This window comes from Arachis stenosperma, chromosome 6 (assembly GCF_014773155.1).
Source record: "Arachis stenosperma cultivar V10309 chromosome 6, arast.V10309.gnm1.PFL2, whole genome shotgun sequence".
In the NCBI taxonomy this organism is placed as follows: Eukaryota; Viridiplantae; Streptophyta; class Magnoliopsida; order Fabales; family Fabaceae; genus Arachis; species Arachis stenosperma.
This window is the reverse complement of record NC_080382.1, coordinates 19901624-19925737: the sequence shown is the minus strand read 5'-3', so window position 1 is coordinate 19925737 and position 24114 is coordinate 19901624. Positions and strand designations below refer to the sequence as shown.

At 33.3% G+C, this 24114-nt stretch overlaps 1 pseudogene; it reads right to left on the bottom strand.

Moving 5' to 3' along the window:
* Positions 1 to 3276: 3276 nt before the first annotated feature.
* Positions 3277 to 16311, bottom strand: LOC130933825 (uncharacterized; annotated as a pseudogene).
* Between the last annotated feature and the right edge of the window lie 7803 nt (positions 16312 to 24114).

Sequence of the window (24114 nt, the reverse complement as noted above, 5' to 3'; positions counted from 1 at the left end):
CTTACCGTAGACAGACACAAATTAAATATTGAGTCATCCTAAAATTTTCATTTAGTGTTTATACTACATGCATTGATTTAGAGATCAAACATGGATAATTGCCTTGTTTATGTTTTCTTTATTTTTCTTTATTTCTTCCCGTTCTTTTTTACTTTAAGTACAAGAATGAAACCTCTACTTTACTATGGAATCTGTTATAAACGGAACTCTTTAATATCTGTCCAGTATTTTTCGATTGAAATTACATATATTTATTTATTGAAGCAACCATTGTTAAAACAATTGTATTACTCTTTTATCAATTTAAAAGGACAATCTTATTCTTTCATGTTTCTCTAATAATATAACTGTACAACTACATATATTTAGACAATTGTATTACTATAGCAACTCTTTAGTTTAGTGCTTACGAGTTTTTCTAATACTTGTTTTACCTCTTTTCTAATATTTGATTAACTGTTAACTGGTTTGTATTGGTTTATAACACACGAGTAAATGTTAGTTAAATCCAATTGATTGATACTATTTGATTATATATTGATTGATTTTTATTGGATTGTATTTGTTACTAATTCTATTAACAATTTTACTAAGTCCCTCCATCAGACCCACCTCTACCTCCACAATAGGTGACTAGGCCTGACAAGGTGCAATCTAAGAGGAAAATAACTTTCAAGGTAGACCTAATGCAAGGAGCAAGTTTTGGGATAGTTGCACGCTTAGCAGAGTTTATGAAATTCGTCCCCACCCCGGATTTCAAATCACAACAACAAAATAGAAAATAATTTGCAATATTGACTGAAAGTTGTGTAGAACATATTTTGTAGAGAATATTTGATCAAACTATGCTCTTTTGATATTTTGATACTGTGTTATGTAGAGTAATCTGTTTCAGTTTAAGATATTTTGAAACTATTATCTAGAATATTTAAAATATGATACAGATACTGCTATTTCTAATGTTGTGATATTGACAATGATAAATGACTATAAATTACTAAATAAATGACTATCTTTTGTTTCTTAATAACTTATTTAGTCAAATTCAGTTAAAATCCAATTAGACCTTGCCGATAAGCTGCTGGACTCACCTGTTCCAAATAAAAGTCCCTTGATTATGAGATTTTATTTGTGGGTCTTTTGTTAAGTGCAAGAACCATAAAAGGTTCTATTATATTTTCTTTTATCATAACATCTTTCTTATCTTTGTTTTCATGGGAACAAAGAAGATAATCATTGAGAGTCGAAGTTATTATTTTGTTTTCAATATTTTCACAAATAAACTATACACTTAAATTTATTTACTAATGGAAGTGCATACTACATATATAGTTATTAGAGTCAGCTACTGATCTTGTCTTCATATACAGATTCATATCCACTTGACCAATTTGATCAAATTATGCTCTTTTGATATTTATTTGGTCATAAGTTATACTTCCTCTTTCATATAATCTCAATTTTAAAGAATTTTTACAGGATATATCATTACCAAGAAAATATAAAATTTCATTTCTATTTTGTCATTAAATACATAACAATGCTTCATTCACATAACTGATATCACAGTTACATATATTTCATCCCACCTAGTTACAATCACAAATCTAAAAATAATAACAAACACAGACAATATAATATTCCACATTTTTAATATTCTAATTTTAGCTTCAACTGCACTAATTTTTCATCCCAGAGATATTTTTCAATGGTCTTCACTAACTGAACTTTCATTTCTGCCAACTATGGCTTCTTCTTCTTCAACATCTGTCCATTTAAAAAAATTGCACCATCTCTTACCGGTAGTCTACAACACCAAAAATTCAAAAAAAAAATGAGAGGAAGAACAACTACAAAACCAACAAGAATTTGAGAAATAAGACACACAATCAACTTGCAACAATTCAACTAACTCACATTATAGTTAGGACATCCATAAAATAGTCTTTCTGAATTAGAATCCGTCCCAGACCATCGAAGAATAGGATACAACCCACAACCGCACCAATGCGAAACCTTTCTACCTCTGTCACGGTGTGCGTTCTTCACCCAGCCACCATACGAACGAGCTCTACTAGAGTTACCTGAGCCTTGGCTGCTGCTCCCCAATATTCTTCTCAACTCCTAAAGATACTCTTACGATTTGGGGAAATTGGGGCTTTTAGGTTTTATTTGAAATTTTTAGGGGTTAAATTAATGTCTTCAAATATTTCACCACGTCATTTAACTGCTATGGTGGCAGGTGTTAACCAAAATTATCAGGTAAGCTTTCTAGTGACGGAAAATGACGGAAGGGCTAAATTGAGGCTTAGGTCAAAATTTCACGGTACAATTAAAGTCAATTAAAACCTTGAAAGATAAATTAAGTTGGAGATCAAATTTCAAGAACTAATTTGAATATTAACTCGAAACTTTCGCTCTTGACTTTTGACAGCAGAGTGCTCTTAGAAGCCCACAAGACTAGCTTTTTAGAGTCAGCTTTAGATCTCTAAAAGGTGAAAAGATATCATTTATCTTTATTTAATTATTTTATATTTTGAGAGTCATTTCTACACTATTTTACCAAACGTTGTAATAATAGCTCCTGCTCATTGAGGGCCACTTTTAGACTATTTTATCAAATAGTTGTACCATAATTCTTTAAAAGCAGCTTTTTGAGAGCCAAAAGAGATCAGCAGCTTTTTAAGAGCCACAATTTTATCAAATTCAGCCTTAACGTGTGAAATAATGAGTGGCAATGTCTCCTTGTTTTTCTGATTAGCTTAGACCATCTCCAATAGAGAATTTATCTCAATTTTTATTTATGGTCCACCTATCATAAAAAAGTAACTCTACATCAACTTTTGCGTCATAAACAGTAAATAGAAATTCAAAGTATCTCTCTCTTCTCCATTAGGAGGAACTAACTTTAGTCCCTATTGTAATCCTACTTAATTAATTAATTAAAATACTTAAGATTAATATAATTATTTTTTCAATAATATTATTTAAATTTATAAATTTAAAAATAATTCACTATTAAAAGATATTAATATTAAAAAAATTTATATGTAACAATAATACAAAATATATAATTCGGGATTATAATAATTTGTAAAATTACTTAATACAAAGAAAAACATAATTAAGCTCTATAGTTGACGACAAGCATTGTGAAATTGCCATATGTGTTCAATCAAGTCCTCTTTTAATTGTCTATGCTGCTGCCTATTTCAAAGTTGGGTATTTCTTTGGAGAAATTGATGGTATGGTGCGATCTTCCTCTCCCAACTGAGGTTATGATAAGCCATTTTCGACATCGTCATACTCTAAGCCTTGAGTAAAATTTTCTGGATAAGTATCTCTTTCATCCTCAACAATCATATTATGCAATATAATACAAGCTCTCATTATGTTGGCAAGCTTCTTCTTTTTCCAAAAGCGAGCTGGACCACGTATAATTGCAAAGCGTGCTTGTAACGCTCCGAATGCTCGCTCCACATCTTTTCTTTGTCCTTCTTGGTATTGTGTAAATAACTTGTGTTTTTTCCCTTGTGGCTTTGAGATTAATTTGACAAATGTGGCCCATTCAAGATAAATATCATTTGCTAAATAGTATCCTATAGTATAATTATTACCATTAATAGTATAATTTACCTCCCGAGCATAGTCATTTAGAATATCATCGAACACTGGAGAACGATCTAACACGTTGATATCGTTATTTGAACCCGAAACTCCAAAGAACGCATGCCATATCCAAAGGTCTGAAGATGCTACAACCTCAAGTACTATGCTTGCAACCCCACGATAACCACTCATGTACATACCTTTCCACCCCTTTGGACAATTTTTTCACTGCCAATGCATGCAATCAATGCTACCTAACATGCCAGGAAAGCCACGACCCTCCGCCATTTGTAGCAGGCGTCGTACATCATTTGGATTTGGTTTTCGCAAGTATTCATCTTTAAACACCAAAATGACACCTTCAACAAATTTTTTCAAGCATTCAATTGTAGTGCTCTTGCCTATGCGCACATAATCATCAACAGCATCAGCTGCTACGCCATATGCTAACATCCGTATCGCAGCGGTGCATTTTTGGAGTGGTGACAAGCCTCTTCTTCTAGTTGCATCAACCCTCTGTTGAAAATATAGATAGACATTTGAGAGAGCGTCTACTATCTGAAGGAACACATGTCTTCTCATTCAAAATCTCCGTCGAAAAATGTTAGCATTATACATCGGTTCATCTGCAAAGTAATTGGTGGACGAAATTGTGATCACTTGTTATTTGATTTGACTTTTTGGTCTTGTATGATTTTACTCTTAGGGCACTGTTTATTTTCACAACTCCGTTCAACTAACCAGCAAGTGTACTGGGTCGTCCAAGTAATACCTTACGTGAGTAAGGGTCGAATCCACAGAGATTGTTGGTATGAAGCAAGCTATGGTCACCTTGCAAATCTCAGTTAGGCAGATTAAACATTTGTAATAGTGATAATTGGATTGTTCTAATAAAAAGGAATAATAAAAGGGATAGAGATACTTATGTAGATCCATTGGTAGGAATTTCAGATAAGCGGAATGGAGATGCTGTAGAGCTCTAGGACGCCTGCTCTCCTATTCCTTCTACCCAATCCTTCTTACTCCTTTCCATGGCAAGCTTTGTATAGGGGTTCACTATCAGCTGTGGCTACTTTCATTCCTCTCGGGGAAATAACCTGTACGGCTGTCACTCGCACAGCTAACCAGTCTGGAGGCATCACCCATGGTTGATAGCTACATCCCATCCTCGCAGTGAAAGCTAATGCACGCACTCTGTCACAGTACGGCCAATCACCGGTTGGTTCCCGCTCCTACTGGAATAGAATCCCTCTTTTGCGTTTGTCACTAACGCCCAGCAGGTTAAAGTTTGAAGCACGTCACAGTCATTCATGAACGGAATCCTACTCGGAATACCACAGACAAGGTGAGACTTTCCGGATTCCCAGGATCCTACTCGGAACACCACAGACAAGGTTGGACTTTCCGGATCCAGATGAATGCCGCCATCTATCTAGCTTATACCACGAAGATTCTGTTGGGGAATCTCAGAGATACACATTCAAGCTTTGTTGCATGTAGAACGGAAGTGGTTGTCAATCACGCGCGTTCATCAGTGAGAATAATAATGAGGGTTATCTAACTCATCATCATTCATCATGTTATTGAGTACGAATGAATATCTTGGAATAAGAATAAGATGGAGAATTGAATAAAAGAAAATAGAACTTCATTAATCTTTGAGGTACAGCAGAGCTCCACACCCTTAATCTATGGTGTGCAGAAACTCCACCGTTGAAAATACATAAGTAAAAGAAGGTTCAGGCATGGCCGAATGGCCAGCCCTCTCCACGATCAAGTGACCGAATGATAAAAGACTTAGAGTGGTCAAAAGATGTCTAATACAATAGATAAATGTCCTATATATACTAGACTAGCTACTAGGGTTTACATGAGTAAGTAATTGATGCATAAATCCACTTCCGGGGCCCACTTGGTGTGTGTTTGGGCTGAGCTTGATCAATCCACGTGTAGAGGCATTTCTTGGCGTCAAACTTCAGGTTATGACGTGTTTTGGGCGTATGACTCCGGATCATGACGTTTTTCTGGCGTTTTACTCCAGACAGCAGCATGAACTTGGCGTTTAACGCCAAGTTACGTCATCAATCTTCGAATAAAGTATGGACTATTATATATTGCTGGAAAGCCCTGGATGTCTACTTTCCAACGCCGTTGAGAGCGCGCCAATTGGAGTTCTATAGCTCCAGAAAATCCATTTCGAGTGCAGGGAGGTCAGAATCCAACAGCATCAGCAGTCCTTTTGTCAGCCTTTTTCAGAGTTTTGCTCAAATCCCTCAATTTCAGTCAGAATTTACCTGAAATCACAGAAAAACACACAAACTCATAGTAAAGTCCAGAAATGTGAATTTAACATAAAAACTAAGGAAAACATCCCTAAAAGTAGCTCAAACTTACTAAAAACTATATAAAAACAATGCCAAAAAGCGTATAAATTATCCACTCATCACAACACCAAACTTAAATTGTTGCTTGTCCCCAAGCAACTGAAAATCAAATAGGATAAAAAGAAGAGAATATACTATAAAGTCCAAAATATCAATGAATATTAATTTAATTACATGAGCGGGACTTGTAGCTTTTTGCTTCTGAACAGTTTTGTCATCTCACTTTTTCCTTTGTAGTTTAGAGGTATTGGCGTCTCTGGGGGAACTTAGAATTTGGGATAGTGTTATTGACTTTCTTAGTTAAGCATGTTGATTCTTGAACACAGCTACTTATGAGTCTTGGCTGTGGCCCTAAGCACTTTGTCTTCCAGTATTACCACCGGATACACAAATGCCACAGACACATAACTGGGTGAACCTTTTCAGATTGTGACTCAGCTTTGCTAGAGTCCCCAGTTAGTGGTGTCCAGAGCTCTTAAGCACACTCTTTAGCTTTAGATCACGACTTTAACCACTCAGTCTCAAGCTTTTCACTTGGACCTTCATGACACAAGCACATGGCTAGGGACAGCTTGATTTAGCCGCTTAGGCCTGGATTTTATTTCCTTGGGCCCTCCTATCCATTGATGCTCAAAGCCTTGGATCTTCTGCTTGGCTTTTATTCCTTTTGATTGTAATTATAAATTTTTTTTTCACTGCTTTTTCTTGCTTCAAGAATCAATTTCATGATGTTTTTCAGATCATCAATAACATTTCTCTTTGTTCATCATTCTTTCAAGAACCAACAATTTTAAACACTCATAAACAACAAGATCAAAAGACATATGCACTGTTCATTCATTCATTCAGAAAACAAAAGCATTGTCACCACATCAATATAATTAAACTAAATTCACTAATAATTTCGAAAATTATGCACTTCTTGTTCTTTTGAATTAAAACATTTTTCTTTTAAGAGAGGTGAAGGACTAATGGATTTTATTTCATAGCTTTAAGGCATGGTTTACATACTAATGATCATGAAGTAGAGACACAAAAACATAAATAAACATAGCATTAAAAACCGAAAACAGAAAGAAATAAAGAACAAGGAATGAATCCACCTTAGTGGCGTCTTCTTCTTGAAGGACCAATGATGTTCTTCAACTCTTCTATGTCCCTTCCTTGCCTTTGTTGCTCCTCCCTCATTGCTCTTTGATCTTCTCTTATTTCTTGGAGAATGATGGAGTGCTCATGATGTTCCACCCTTAGTTGTTCAACATTATGGCTCAAATCCTCTAAGGAGGTGTTGAGTTGCTCCCAATAGTTGTTGGGAGGGAAGTGCATTCCTTGAGGCATTTGTTGATGATGCACTTCCTCATGTTCTTCTTGGAGGCCGTGAGGAGCTTCCCTTGTTTGCTCCATCTTTTTCTTGGTAATGGGCTTGTCTTCTTCAATGGAGACATCTCCATCTATGATAACTCCAGCTGAATAACATAGATGGCATATGAGGTGAGGGAATGCTAGCCGTGCCATGTATGAAGGCTTGTCAGCTATTTTGTAGAGTTCATTGGCTATGACTTCATGAACCTCTACTTCTTCACCAATCATGATGCTATGAACCATGATGGCCCGATCCACAGTAACTTCAGATCGGTTGCTTGTAGGGATGATGGATCTTTGAATGAACTCCAACCATCCTCTAGCTACAGGCTTGAGGTCCAGTCTTCTTAGTTGGACTGGCTTGCCTTTGGAATCTACTCTCCATTGGGCGCCTTCCACACAAATATCCATTAGGACTTGGTCCAACCTTTGGTTAAAGTTGACCCTTCTTGTGTAGGGGTGTTCATCACCTTGCATCATAGGCAAATGAAACGCCAACCTCACATTCTCCGGACTAAAATCCAAGTATTTCCCCCTAACCATGGTGATATAGTTTTTCGGACTTGGGTTCATACCTTGGTCATGGTTTCTAGTGATCCATGCATTGGCATAGAACTCTTGAACCATTAAAATTCCAACTTGTTGTATGGGGTTGGCTATGACTTCCCAACCTCTTCTTTGAATTTCAAGTCGGATTTCCGGATACTCATTCTTCTTGAGTTTGAAAGGGACCTCATGGATCACTTTCTTCTTTGCCACAACATCATAGAAGTGGTCTTGGTGGCTCTTGGAGATGAATCTCTCCTTCTCCCATGACTCGGAAGTGGAAGCTTTTGCCTTCCCTTTTCCTTTTCTTGAGGAGACTCCGGTCTTGGGTGCCATTGATGGTGAATGAAAAACAAAAAGCTTAGGCTTTTTTACCACACCAAACTTAAAAATTTGCTTGTCCCCAAGCAAAAAGAAAAGAAGTAGAAGAAGAAGAAGAAAATATGGTAGAGAGGGTTCGGCTATGTGGGAGAATGTGGGTTTGAGTTGTGTGGAAATGTAAAAGAAAAGAAGGGTATTTATAGGGAGAGGGGAGGGTATAGGTTCGGCCATATTGGGTGGGAAAGGGTGGGAAATTGAATTTGAAAGTAGTGGGGGTAGGTGGGGTGTATGGGGAAGAGGGGTTGATGTGAATGGTGAATGGGGAAGTTGGGAAGAGGAATTGAGGTGATTGGTGAAGGTTTTTGGGAAGTGTGACATTGAGAATGAGATTTGGATTAGGAGAGTGTGAATAGGATTAAAAGAAATGTGGTAGGTGGGGATCCTGTGGGGTCCACAGATCCTAAGGTGAGGATCCTGTGGGGTCCACAGATCCTGAGGTGAAAACAAATACCATTCCTTCACCATATAGGCATGTAACATGCCTTGATGCATCATTCTGGCGTTCAAACGCCCATTGATGCTAGTTCTGGGCGTTAAACGCCCATGTTATGCATGTTTCTGGCGTTGAACGCCAGTTTCATGCTTGTTTCTGGCGTTCAGCGCCAGATTGTCCTCTGTGTGCGCATCCTGGCGTTAAACGCCAGGTTGTTGCTTGTTTTGGGCGTTCAGCGCCAGAATGGTGCTCTGTTCTGGCGTTGAACGCCAGAAAGATGCTCCTTCTGGGCGTTGAACGCCAGCCCGTGCGTCCTCCAGGGTGAAAAAATTTTTTTTCTTCTGTTTTTGACTCTGTTTTTAATTTTTTTGATTTTTTCGTGACTCCTCATGATCATGTACCTAATAAAACACAAAAATAACAAAGAAACAAAATAAAATAAAATTAGATGAATAAAATTGGGTTGCCTCCCAACAAGCGCTTCTTTAATGTCAATAGCTTGACAGTGGCTCTCATGGAGCCACAAGGTGATCAGGTCAATTTAAGTGTGGTATTCCCAACACCAAACTTAGAGTTTGGATATGGGGTTTGGACACCAAACTTAGAGTTTGGTTGTGGCCTCACAACACCAAACTTAGAGTTTGACTGTGTGGGCTCTTCTTGACTCTGAACTGAGAGAAGCTCTTCATGCTTGCTCTCTTTTGTCACAGAGGGATAGCCATGTGCTTGAAACACAAGATATTCTCCATTCAATTGAAGGACTAATTCACCTCTGTTGACATCTATCACAGCTCCTGCTGTGGCTAGGAAAGGTCTTCCTAGGATGATGCATTCATCATCTTCCTTCCTAGTGTCTAGGATTATGAAATCAGTAGGGATGTAAAGGCCTTCAACCTTTACTAGCACGTCCTCTACTAACCCATAAGCTTGTCTTATGGACTTATCTGCCAGTTGTAATGAGAACAAGGCAGGTTGTACCTCAATGATTCCCAGCTTCTCTATTACAGAGAGTGGCATAAGATTTATCCCTGACCCCAGGTCACATAGAGCTTTTGCAAAGCTCATGGTGCCAATGGTACAAGGTATTAAGAACTTGCCAGGATCTTGTTTCTTTTGAGGTAGAGTTTTTTGAATCCAAGTGTCTAGTTCACTAATGAGCAAGGGAGGTTTACTTTCCCAAGTCTCATTACCAAACAGTTTGGCATTCAGCTTCATGATAGCTCCTAAATATAGAGCAGCTTGCTCTCCAATCACATCTTCATCTTCTTCAGAGGATGAATATTCTTCAGAGCTCATGAATGGCAGAAGGAGATTTAATGGGATCTCTATGGTCTCTAGATGAGCCTCAGATTCCTCTGGATCCTTAATAGGAAACTCCTTCATGCTTGAAGGACGTCCCAGGAGGTCTTCCTCACTAGGATTTTCGTCCTCCTCCTCCCTTGTGCATTCGGTCATTTTGATCACATCAATGGCCTTGCACTCTCCTTTTGGATTTTCTTCTATATTACTTGGGAGAATACTGGGAGGAGTTTCAATGACTTTCTTACTCAGCTGGCCCACTTGTGCTTCCAGATTTCTAATGGAAGATCTGGTTTCATTCATGAAACTGAAAGTGGCCTTTGACAGATCAGAGACTATGTTGGCTAAATTAGAATTGTTTTGTTCAGAGTTCTCTGTCTGTTGCTGAGAAGATGATGGATATGGCTTACTATTATTCAGCCTAGCACGTCCACCATTATTAAAACCTTGTTGAGGTTTTTATTGATCCTTCCAGGAGAAATTTGGATGATTTCTCCATGATGAGTTATAGGTGTTTCCATAAGGTCCACCTAAGTAATTAACCTCTGCCATGGCAGGGTTTTCAGGATCATAAGCTTCTTCAGAAGCTGCCTCTCTAGTACTGTTGGATGCATGTTGCAATCCATTCAGATTTTGAGAGATCATGTTGACCTGTTGAGTCAACACTTTGTTCTGAGCCAATATGGCATTCAGAGCATCAATTTCAAGAACTCCTTTCTTCTGAGGTACCCCATTATTCACGGAATTCCTCTCAGAGGTATACATAAACTGGTTGTTTGCAACCATGTCAATGAGTTCTTGAGCCTCTTCAGGCATTTTCTTCAGGTGAATAGATCCACCTGCAGAATGGTCTAGTGACATTTTCGAAAACTCAGAGAGACCATAATAGAATATATCTAATATGGTCCATTCTGAAAACATGTCAGATGGACATCTCTTGGTCAGCTGCTTGTATCTTTCCCAAGCTTCATAGAGGGATTCACCATCTTTTTGTTTGAAGGTTTGAACATCCACTCTCAGCTTGCTCAGCTTTTGAGGAGGAAAGAACTTATCTAAGAATGCAGTGACAAGCTTATCCCATGAGTCCAGGCTATCCTTGGGTTGGGAATCCAACCATACTCTAGCTCTGTCTCTTACAGCAAAAGGGAAAAGCAAGAGTCTGTAGACTTCAGGATTAACTCCATTTGTCTTAACAGTGTCACAGATCTGCAAGAACTCAGTTAAAAACTGGTAAAGATCTTCAGATGGAAGTCCATAAAACTTGCAGTTTTGTTGCATTAAAGCAACTAGTTGAGGCTTAAGCTCAAAGTTATTGGCTCCAATGGCAGGAATGGAGATGCTTCTTCCATCAAATTTGGATGTTGGCTTAGTGAAGTCACCAAGCACTCTCCTTGCATCATTATTATTATTTTCGGCCATCACCTCTTGTGCTAATGTTTCTGAAAGGTTGTTTCTGGATTGTTGTATTTTAGCTTCTCTTAATTTTCTCTTCAGAGTCCTTTCAGGTTCTGGATCAATTTCAACAAGAGTGCCTTTATCCTTGTTCCTGCTCATATGAAAGAGAAGAAAACAAGAAAAGAAAAAGGAATCCTCTATGTCACAGTATAGAGATTCCTTTATGTTAGTAGAAAAAGAAAGGGGTATAAGAAAGAAGAAGGATGGATTCGGATTTTTGGAGGAAGAGAGGTGGAGAGAAGTGTTAGTAATTAAATAATTAAATAGAAGAAGAAAAGAGAAGAGGAATTTCGAAAATAATTTTGAAAAGGGGTTAGTGATTTTCGAAAATTAGAGATAAAATGTAATTAAAATTAAACATGAAACAATTAATTAATTAAAAAGAATTTTTGAAAAAGAGAGAGATATTTTCGAAAATAGGAAAGAGAAAAGTAGTTAGGTGGTTTTGAAAAAGATAAGAAACAAACAAAAAGTTAGTTAGTTAATTGAAAAAGATTTGAAATCAAATTTGAAAAAGATAAGAAGATAGTAAGTTAGATAAGATATTTTGAAATCAAATTTTGAAAAATATAAAATTTTTGAAAAAGATAAATTAAAAGATAAAAAGATTTAATTCAAAAATAATTTGAAATTATTTATTTCACTAACAAGAAACTACAAGATAAGATTCTAGAACTTAAAGATTGAACCTTTCTTAACAAGAAAGTAACAAACTTCAAATTTTTGAACCAATCACATTAATTATTAGTGAATTTTCGAAAATTACATATAAAGATAAGAAAAAGATTTTGAAAATATTTTGAAAAATATTTTTGAAATTTTCGAAAATAAATAAAAAATTTTGAGAAAGATATGATTTTGAAAAAGATTTTGAAAAGATAAGATTTTTAAAATTGAAATTTTGACTTGACTTGTAAGAAACAACTAATTTTGAAAATTTTTGACCAAGTCAACCCAAAATTTCGAAAATTTGGAGGAAAATAAGGAAAAGATATTTTTGATTTTTAAATTTTTAAAGAAAAACACAAAAATGACCCAAAACATGAAAATTTTGGATCAAGACACAAGATGCATGCAAGAATGCTATGAATGTCAAGATGAACACCAAGAACACTATGAAGATCATGATGAACATCAAGAACATAATTTTGAAAAATTTTTGATGCAAAGAAAATATGCAAGACACCAAACTTAGAAATTTTTAATGCATGGAAAATATGAATGAAAAAATGCACATGAAAAACAAGAAAAGACACAAAACAAGAAATCATCAAGATCAAACAAGAAGACTTATCAAGAACAACTTGAAGATCATGAAGAACACTATGAATGCATGAGATTTTCGAAAAAATGCAAGAAAAAATTTTTAAAGCATGCAATTGACACCAAACTTAAAAATTAACACAAGACTCAAACAAGAAACACAAAATATTTTTGGATTTTATGATTTTCTAATTTTTTTTTTTTTGGATTTTTATTAATTATTTTCGAAAATAATGTGAAGAAAAACGAAAATTTAAAAGAAAAAATTTTGAAAAAGATTTTTGAAAAGAAAATTACCTAATCTGAGCAACAAGATGAACCGTCAGTTGTCCATACTCGAACAATCCCCGGCAACGGCGCCAAAAACTTGGTGTTGTTGCCGGATTAAAAATTTGGCACCATTGTGGGTTGGAAACAATTGTTTGAATTGTTGTTCGAAATTGATTGTTCCCCGGCAACGGCGCCAAAAACTTGGTGAACGAAATTGTGATCACTTGTTATTTGATTTGACTTTTTGGTCTTGTATGATTTTACTCTTAGGGCACTGTTTATTTTCACAACTCCGTTCAACTAACCAGCAAGTGTACTGGGTCGTCCAAGTAATACCTTACGTGAGTAAGGGTCGAATCCACAGAGATTGTTGGTATGAAGCAAGCTATGGTCACCTTGCAAATCTCAGTTAGGCAGATTAAACATTTGTAATAGTGATAATTGGATTGTTCTAATAAAAAGGAATAATAAAAGGGATAGAGATACTTATGTAGATCCATTGGTAGGAATTTCAGATAAGCGGAATGGAGATGCTGTAGAGCTCTAGGACGCCTGCTCTCCTATTCCTTCTACCCAATCCTTCTTACTCCTTTCCATGGCAAGCTTTGTATAGGGGTTCACTATCAGCTGTGGCTACTTTCATTCCTCTCGGGGAAATAACCTGTACGGCTGTCACTCGCACAGCTAACCAGTCTGGAGGCATCACCCATGGTTGATAGCTACATCCCATCCTCGCAGTGAAAGCTAATGCACGCACTCTGTCACAGTACGGCCAATCACCGGTTGGTTCCCGCTCCTACTGGAATAGAATCCCTCTTTTGCGTTTGTCACTAACGCCCAGCAGGTTAAAGTTTGAAGCACGTCACAGTCATTCATGAACGGAATCCTACTCGGAATACCACAGACAAGGTGAGACTTTCCGGATTCCCAGGATCCTACTCGGAACACCACAGACAAGGTTGGACTTTCCGGATCCAGATGAATGCCGCCATCTATCTAGCTTATACCACGAAGATTCTGTTGGGGAATCTCAGAGATACACATTCAAGCTTTGTTGCATGTAGAACGGAAGTGGTTGTCAATCACGCGCGTTCATCAGTGAGAATAATAATGAGGGTTATCTAACTCATCATCATTCATCATGTTATTGAGTACGAATGAATATCTTGGAATAAGAATAAGATGGAGAATTGAATAAAAGAAAATAGAACTTCATTAATCTTTGAGGTACAGCAGAGCTCCACACCCTTAATCTATGGTGTGCAGAAACTCCACCGTTGAAAATACATAAGTAAAAGAAGGTTCAGGCATGGCCGAATGGCCAGCCCTCTCCACGATCAAGTGACCGAATGATAAAAGACTTAGAGTGGTCAAAAGATGTCTAATACAATAGATAAATGTCCTATATACTAGACTAGCTACTAGGGTTTACATGAGTAAGTAATTGATGCATAAATCCACTTCCGGGGCCCACTTGGTGTGTGTTTGGGCTGAGCTTGATCAATCCACGTGTAGAGGCATTTCTTGGCGTCAAACTTCAGGTTATGACGTGTTTTGGGCGTATGACTCCGGATCATGACGTTTTTCTGGCGTTTTACTCCAGACAGCAGCATGAACTTGGCGTTTAACGCCAAGTTACGTCATCAATCTTCGAATAAAGTATGGACTATTATATATTGCTGGAAAGCCCTGGATGTCTACTTTCCAACGCCGTTGAGAGCGCACCAATTGGAGTTCTGTAGCTCCAGAAAATCCATTTCGAGTGCAGGGAGGTCAGAATCCAACAGCATCAGCAGTCCTTTTGTCAGCCTTTTTCAGAGTTTTGCTCAAATCCCTCAATTTCAGTCAGAATTTACCTGAAATCACAGAAAAACACACAAACTCATAGTAAAGTCCAGAAATGTGAATTTAACATAAAAACTAAGGAAAACATCCCTAAAAGTAGCTCAAACTTACTAAAAACTATATAAAAACAATGCCAAAAAGCGTATAAATTATCCGCTCATCAGTAATCTTGGAAAAGGAGATCATGTCCTGCTTATCGATCTCTGTTGATCCATGTACGAGGAGTTGGGATAGAGCTTCTATCGATATCTTCTTCTTCTGAATCTTCGAATAAACACTCATAGATCCAATAACGGCATAATAATATTGACATTTATAAGAGTTGAAATGGAGTTGCAGAGTCATTGATAGTTGATATTTATAAGTGTGTCTGCAACAATTACCTACTTCTCAACGGCTAGCTTTACAACGGCTACTTAATGGCTAGTTTTGCAACGGCTACTTAATAGCTAGTTTTTTCTTGTCTAAATTTAAAAGGGCTACTTTTGCAACGGCCACTTTCATGAACAATAACGGCATAATAATATTGACTAATTTCAAAAGTTACATTAGAAATGAATAAAACAGACTACATCACATACCAGTAATATTCAATAAAAATAAGAACATACTATGCAACTCTACGATTAAGTAAACCATTTCATGATTATTTTCTCACATGCAATCTCGTGAAAAGCTCGTCGTTTTTCACTCATTGTAGACGTGTCAGCATTAAGTATTTGCATATCCATTTCCCTTTTCCTTTCCTTAGCCATCCTTTCTATTTCCCTTTCTTTTGCATTTATCTCCATTTTTTTTAATATACCTCTGAGTTTGTAATTCTTGTTCTTTCATTGCTGCTTGAGTTTGTAATTCTTGTTCTTTCATTGCCACTTGAATTTATAACTCCTTCTCCTTCATTGCCATAATCTTTGCTCTATGTGCCATCTCCTCTTCTCTTTCTTTTTTCCTATCCATTAATTCCTTTTCTCTAACATTCTTAATATCTTCCATGATAGATAGTTTTTTAACAACCAATTATTTCTTTTCGCTAAGATCTTCAGACATTTGTGCTTTTTCCTTACCTTTTCGCTTGCTCTTCTTTGATCCTTGTGGACGAACGGGAGAGTCCACATCAGATTCGTCTGCCAACAGTGTATCTAGGTTTGATGAGGATGAGTATGCTCTAGTTGCACTAACCTTGGTTCTTTTTGAGCTTCCACTCTGTGTAGGTAGTTGGCTTCTCCATTTTTGCTCCAAACAAAGCATGTTCCAATGCCTCTCAAAAGAGAACTTTTGACCATAATTTGTGGAATAAAGTTTATATGTCAACTCCTTTATATCATCAGCGTTCGAACCACACCTTATGTTTCGACTAGCTTGATCGTAGCAACCAGCAAATTGTGCAACAGCCTTATTGATCTTATACCATCGTTTCTTACATGCAACAACCCCCTTGTCAGGTCGGAGCAAAATTCTACACATTAGCTATGAATTTGACTCCAAAATGTTTCTCCCTTTTGATCGGTACCAAATATAGGGTCAGTTGAAATATTTAACCATGCACTGATCAGCATCTCATCCTCTTTCCAATGCAAGTGTTGAATACTATCTTGCCTCCGATCTTCAATATCATCATCATTGAGGTCGATAGCATCTAATCCACAAGGGTTGGCAAAATCTGAATATTGTGAATTTGGACTAGATTGTATCGGAGTCTGAGAGGATGTGTTAGAAGAGCCACCAACACCAGATGAGTTATGTCGTGAACTCGTGATGCACTGAATTGAGTTAAAAACGACAAAGATGTTGGAGTAACATTTCTGATAGAGGGGTTAAATATAGATGAAAATGGAAAATGTGGTGTTTGTGAATTTTAATTTTGTGGTTAGAATATAGGACATTGATTATTATAAGGAGCTTGAAAATTGAAATTAGGAAGATTTTGTGGATTTGGATTTTGAAATGTATTTGGTAGTGTGAAGTTTTGATTTGGAACTTGAGAGATTGAGGTTTAATATTGTTGGATATTTGGAGTTTGAGAAAAGTTTTGTAAATAATTGAAAAAAGAGTTGAGTTGGTTTGGATCTATTTTTTCGAACAAAAAATAATATCAGCAGTACTTTGATTTTGTAAACTTGGAAGAAGATGAAGAAGAGTAGAAGAAAGTGTGAGAATAGAAGTGTATGTAAGTGGTATATATAGAGTAATAAAATATTAATTTATTAATAATAACGGTAACATAGTAACGGCTAGTTTTCAACGGCCAATTTTGCAACGACTAATTTTACAACTGCTAGTTTTAATAATATGGTTAGTATTTTAAATTTTACAAATAAAAATAACCAACCCAACTAAAAATTATTTTGTAAGATATAAAAACAAAATTTATTTTTTAATGTAAATAAATTTAATTAATTATAATTTAATATAATAATATAAATAATATTTAATATTAATTATGATATAAAAACAAAATTTATTTTTTAATGTAAATAAATTTAATTAATTATAATTTAATATAATAATATAAATAATATTTAATATTAATTATGATATAAATAAATAATATAAATAATTAGTTAAATAAAAATTTAATTCTTTAATCTAATTAATTATTATAATTATTAATAAATTAATTATGATTTAAATACTTAATTAATTATTATTTAAATAATTAATATAAATTATTAATAAAATAAAAATATAATTATTTAATATAATTAATTATTATCTAATTATTTAATATAATTATTTAATTAATTAAAATTTTATATAATTATTTATTTTTTAAATAACTTGTCAAGTGGCAAGTTATTATTGGGTAACAAGAGTCTCCATGCAGAGGGACTCTCCCTCTTTGATCCAAGAGAAGGACCTCCTTCTCATCTCACTCCAACGATTAATTTCTTTGTTTTATCTGACATGCCACAGTAATAGAAACTCCAAAAAGTAACCATTGGAGTTGCTCTTAGTTTAGTCAAGAGGGATTTGGAGCTTTTTTCAATAAAAAAAGTATATTATGGTCTTTTATAATTCAAAATTTTCTATAAATAATGATCATTGAATTTTTGAACTGATATCTATGATTTAAAACTTTTATTAATAATATAATAATTATATTTATATTTAAATATTTTTACAAATAATTCTATCTCAAATTTTTATTTTTGTTCTTTGTCCCCTCCTTTTTTCATTTTTTCTTTGTCATCTCCTCGCCGTCGCTGCTGACGTTGCTGAAAGGAGGAGCACGACCGCCACGAGAAGTCGCCATCGTCATCATCTTCGCAGGCTGTTTCTGCGTGTGTCATTTTTGTTGTCGTTCATCCACATCTTGTCGTTGCCGTTCGCCACTTCCAGTGTCACCGCCAAGTCAAGAATGAGCGCGAATGAGAGAGATTTGTTGCCGTCAACGCTGTTCAGTGGGGGAGGAAGAACCGCGACGAGGAAGGGGAGCAGGAGCCGTCGCGGTGGTCGCCGTCACCGCTGATGGTAGTAAAGGTCAGAGCCGCTGCTGATGAAATCTGCCAGAGCTTCTGTCTAAGGAAATAATAATCAGTTCTAATATATGTTGGTGGTGCAGTGATAAGTGTGATGATAGCAATGGTGGTTGGTAAAAAAAGATGTGAGAAGAGAAAAAAGATGAAGATATTTATGTAATTTACTATTTTATTTTATAATTTTTTTTCCAATAAAGAGTGCAGTTGCGGTATTTAAGTTGAAGTACCCTTTTTGTGTTTCTCAAGTTAGAAGAAGAAAAGAAGAGCATATATGACTTTATTTTATTTTATGATTTATTATATTCTATTTTATTCTTTTTTTATTTTTTTTCTCTTTGTTTTCTTGGATTATTATTTTTATCAAGAGTAATATTAGAAAATCAATTTTTTTTACTAACATCAACTAACTTTTTAAAAATTATTTTATTTATAATAAATTATATGAGAGTTGGAACTTGTTCATCAACTTCATGAGAGGTTAAGGCCAGTGAACCTATCAACTGGTAGAGACGATAATCTTGTTTGGAAATTTGATAATAAAGTTATTTTTTCTACTAACTCTTTGGTGCAGGTGTTGCAATCGGAGACTCTTTCAGAAGAGATTACGAGCTATAGTTTCACAAGTGTAATTTGGAAAGAGTTGGTACCACTGAGAGTTGAGCTTTTTGAATGATTTGTTCTAGTTGGTTGGGTGAATACTAAAGAGATGTTGAGTAGATTAGGCGTTATTTAGTAGAGTGATAATATATGTGTCATCTGTAAAAAAGAGATGGAATATGTTCATCATCTGTTTCTTTTTTGTGAGTTTACTTAGTAGATATGGTGCGCGTGATTGAGGTGCTTTCATAGAGATTGGACAGTCTTAGGAACCATTAAAGGTCTGTTTGAGAGTTGGACTAACATGGTTAATAGAAAAGAGGAGCAGAAGAGATGACTGACTAGATTTTTTGCAGTGATTTGGAACATCTGGATGGAATGCAATGACAGAATTTTCAACAATAGAGAAGCAGTTGTTGAGGTCATACAAAGAAGAACATTTTTGAGATACAAGGAGTGGGCTGGTATTGATCCTTTTAGTTATTGATGTCTATGCCGGAGATGACAGGGGATTGATCACCTTCGTGTTTGAGTTTGTTTTGTGGTTTTTTTTATTAGTGTGCCTGTTTATTTATTAGACCACTTTATTGTGTTGAGCTTTCTTTGTTTTAAAAAAAATTTTAAATTCTAAATTATAAATCTTTAATTCTAAATTCTAAATTATATTCTAAATCATAATTCTCTATACTTTCTCTTTTATCCAATATAATTTGAGTTATGTAGTGACAACTTCAATCCACACAAATATCACTTGTTGTTATGTTGGTAATTGATAGATTTGAATTTCTTTAATAGTGTGGCTATGGATGAATATGTTGGTAATTGGTAGTGAAACTGACATTAACAAAAATAAATTCATTAAAATTAAGTTGAGTTAGTCTAGTGGTTAGCTCACTAATCCACTTAAACAAGTGTCAAGAGTTTGAATTTCGCCTTGTGTATGTAGTGATGCAGTAAACCATTGGCCAGCAGCAAAACCTTAAATGAAACTCAGTACCGTGATGGATTAGTCCTTAGCCTGCCAGGTTAGGAAATATCGTGGAAAACAAAAAAAAAAAGATCCATTAAGACCTTCTTGATGCAACTCTTTGAGGGCAAAGTTACCAAAATAAATTATTTGAAAACCAATATTAGCGAAATACAACTTTTATGCATTAAAGACGCAAATGTAACTTTCATAGATATATAGAAACCGCGAAAGAGATATAGCGAATTGGGTAATTCACTGCAAGAGGGATATAGCTGTTTGCGTTATAATACACTAAAAAAAAAAACCGCAGCATCTCTCCAGCAATTTTTTTCATGAATTCCTAAACTGCATAAATCGCAGTAGGAACTCATTATTTTAAAAGTTTTTATAGACACAAATATTTGATTGGACGACAATCAAACTCATTCAAATTAATTATTTAAGTTGCATCTAACATATTAATTTTACAGTTTACAACTGGATGATTTACACAAAATATGCTCAATTGTATTAGACAACGTATCATGGTGAAGTTTCTATCAGTATTCTACTGCAAAGTTTGAAAAAATTAAAAAGGGAGTTCAGTAAAATATTTTTTTTAGGAAAAATTATTGATTGAGAAAAAATGAAAAAGTATCTTTCGAATGATTGAGAAAGTATAAATATTTTTTAAGAGAAATTATTATAATTTTTTGTGTATGTGAAACATATATGTTTGAAAGAAAAAGGTGAGGCTAACAATGTTGATAATGAAGAAATGACAGCAGGTGAGGCTAATAATAATGATGAAGAATGGGATGCTTATGAAGAATTTGATCTGGTAATTGTTATTTATACTTTTTGTGATTTTTAAGTTTTTCTCAATAGATTATATCATCAATGATTTTTTACTTTTAATTTGTGCTGCTAACTCTTGTTGTAGGTTGAAAATTGTGAAATACCTCTGCTGTCTCATTCTAGTATCCTTTTATATGTGAACTCTAATTTTTCATGTTTAATACTCAACTCTCATTATTGGTTATTGCCTGGTTTAATATGAAAGATAAATCATAGTGCACTCTCATTTTCTTCTAATGTCATGTTTAATATATATATGTGGAGATGTTATAGAGACACTTTTGAGTTTTTTATAATGATTAGATTTCAGCATGGAGAATCTTTCAAGGACTTATTTACAAAAAATTTTTGTTAGTTTTCTCTCTAATGAAAATAACAATAACAAAGCACAGGAGATGGGAAGTGATGAAGAGTATCAGATATACCAAAAAGACAGTAATAAAAACAACTTTAATGAATAATTGTTGCTGCTATATATATAAAATTAGTAGATGTACGTATCTTGTAAAATATTTTTCCATGTAAAGCAGTAGAGTGGTAGAAAGAAAATAATAGCAACTGCATAAACCGCTGTAGCAGTTTAAGAATTCGTGAAAAAACTGCTGAAGAGATGCTGCGATTTCTTCTTTAGTGTGTTATAACGTATCTCTCTCACAATTTACGTGTATTATTTAATCTGCTATACCCATCTCGCGGTTTTTATAGATTTATAAAAATTATATTTGCATATCCAATATTTAAAAGTTGTATTTTAATAATATTGGTTTTTAAATAATTTATTTTAAAACTTGTCTTATTTTATATTTTTAATAGTTAGAATTATTAATGTTTAAAATATTTATAATAAAAGTGATTATTTATCTAACAAATTAAGAACCACCAACGACTGAAATGTAACTGTCACTCCATTTTCCTATTACTTTTTGGATTTAACTTCTCCAAAGTCCAAAATTAAAAGAGAATGAATTAGTTTTAGTTTTTTTTGGTCGTTTTTCTTCTCCTGAGAGTTTATAGTTCATACAGATACTCTATAGCTATAATGGATACACTCTATATTTTATGCTATGCGAGTATTTTTCTTAAGAAAATTACAACAAGTAATGAAATACTCAAATAACTCTCCACAAATTTTACTTGGACAATATCATCAAGGATCAAGAGAAGGTCTTACAAATAAACAAATACACAAAACACCTAGATGATATTCCTTCCTTTTTTAAAAAAAAATAAGTATTTGCTTTATTTTCTAAGTCCATTGATAAATTAATATATATAATTTAGACAATTTATTTATCTAAATACATTAATTTTTCATTGAAGGTAATAAGTAAAAAAGATCATTATTTTGAGAATGAAAAATAAAATAACTTATTACACCAATAGAATATCAAATTTTCATCTAGCTTAGGGCACATATCTTGAAAACTTGATAAAATACAAAAGAATTTGACACGTCAGCATGCAACACATACATTGGTTTCGCAATGAGAAATATTTCAGTTAAAATTATTTTTCTTTTTTTATTACATGACATTATTCTTACTCTAACCAAAGCCATATCTCAAAACTAAATCTCCTTGGATTTAAATTCAAAGTATGTTGATTAAATTGAGGCACAAAATGGAAGAGTTACGTCGGTGGTTTTCATGTTCAAAAACTAAAAGTAAATGGAATGGAGTAAAGAAGGGGAAAAAAATAAATTAGAAAAATATGTCGGGTTTACCATCAAGTGTGTCATATTTTGTTAGTTGTCTACAATATTTTTTATTTGATAATTTAAAGATTAATTTATTACAGATCTAAACTTTATTTAAGAATTGAGATATTGTATGTGTAAGACAAAATTTAAATTCTTGACATTTATTTAAGCGAAAGAGTAAGCTCATCACTCGACCAATACAAATTAGTCCAAAGTATATCATATTTTATTGGTTAGGTAATGAGGTTTAATAAATTTGTCATAAATAAATAAATGTATTTTAATTAGTCTTCTAGAGACTTTGGAGTTTGGAGTAGTAATTTATCTTCAATTGAGAGAAAAAATAGGAAGATAACAAAGTTTGTTAGCCTAAAATTCAATGGATTCCTACTTGTAATAAATTATGAGGAGTGCTAAGGAATTAGTAAATTTTGTGATTTATAATTATCAATTAATTATTAATAATATTTTTAATAATGTAAGATTTTATTTAATAATAAATAATTACTTATTTTTTTTTTGTTGGTTAAATACTAATCAAATTTTAATAAAAATACTACCGCCTAAACTTTCTCATAAATTACAATATACACTATATAGAGATTTCAATTTCCTCACTTTTCCTCCTTATATAATATAGTACAAGATGTTCTTATTTAAATAAATTATATTTTATATTTTATTAAAAATTAATTACTAAATTAATTAATTAAATATAAAATATATATTAAAAATATATAAATAATACGTATATATTTTATATAAATACATAATAACTAATTTAATAATAATTAGAATTTTTTTATATACATATAATATTTTTATATTAAATATTTTTGAATGTCACATATTGATGACATGTTCAAAACAGGTGTGGACGTACGTAGTAATAGTTTATCCGTACGACATGATTAACGTTCTTATCCTAATTTTTTCTTTCTTACTATATGAAAAGCAATTAAAAAAATTAAATTTAAATATAAATATTTATGTATATACTCGATCAAATTTTAAATAAAATATTGTATATAATCAATAATAATTTAAAAATTAAAAAAATATTTTATTTTATATATTAAAAAAATAAATTAATAAAATATTTAATTATGAGATTTTTTTAAATTAATATTTATTTATTAAATAAAAAATAATATATAAAATAACATATTTTAGTATTCTTTTTAAATACTCTCAATAATAAAATTATTATGTATAAATTGATGATTTTTTGGATAAAATAAATAAAAAATTGAGCATATAGTAATAAATATATAATTTATTTAATTTTTATATATTTATATTTATTATAATATTTTTAAAATTAAAAAATTATTTATTAAATATAATTATTATTAGTTATGCTTATTAAAATTTATTTTTAGTTTAATTTATAAAAAATAAATGCTAAAAATTTATTTAAAAATTATCTTTTAAAAACTAATTTAATAAATTATTTTCAGAACAAAAACTTTATCAAATTAGTCTATATATTACTTCTTCGTTTGCTTGCTCCACAAGGATTTGAGTCACAATAATACAATATTCAATTATTATTGATCATGCAAAGTATTTTATTTAAAATTTGAGTATTTGCATAAATATTTACATTTAAATTTAATTTTTTTATTGCTTTACATGAAATAAAATAATTTTTTTAATTTTTAAATTATTAATTATGTAAAAGA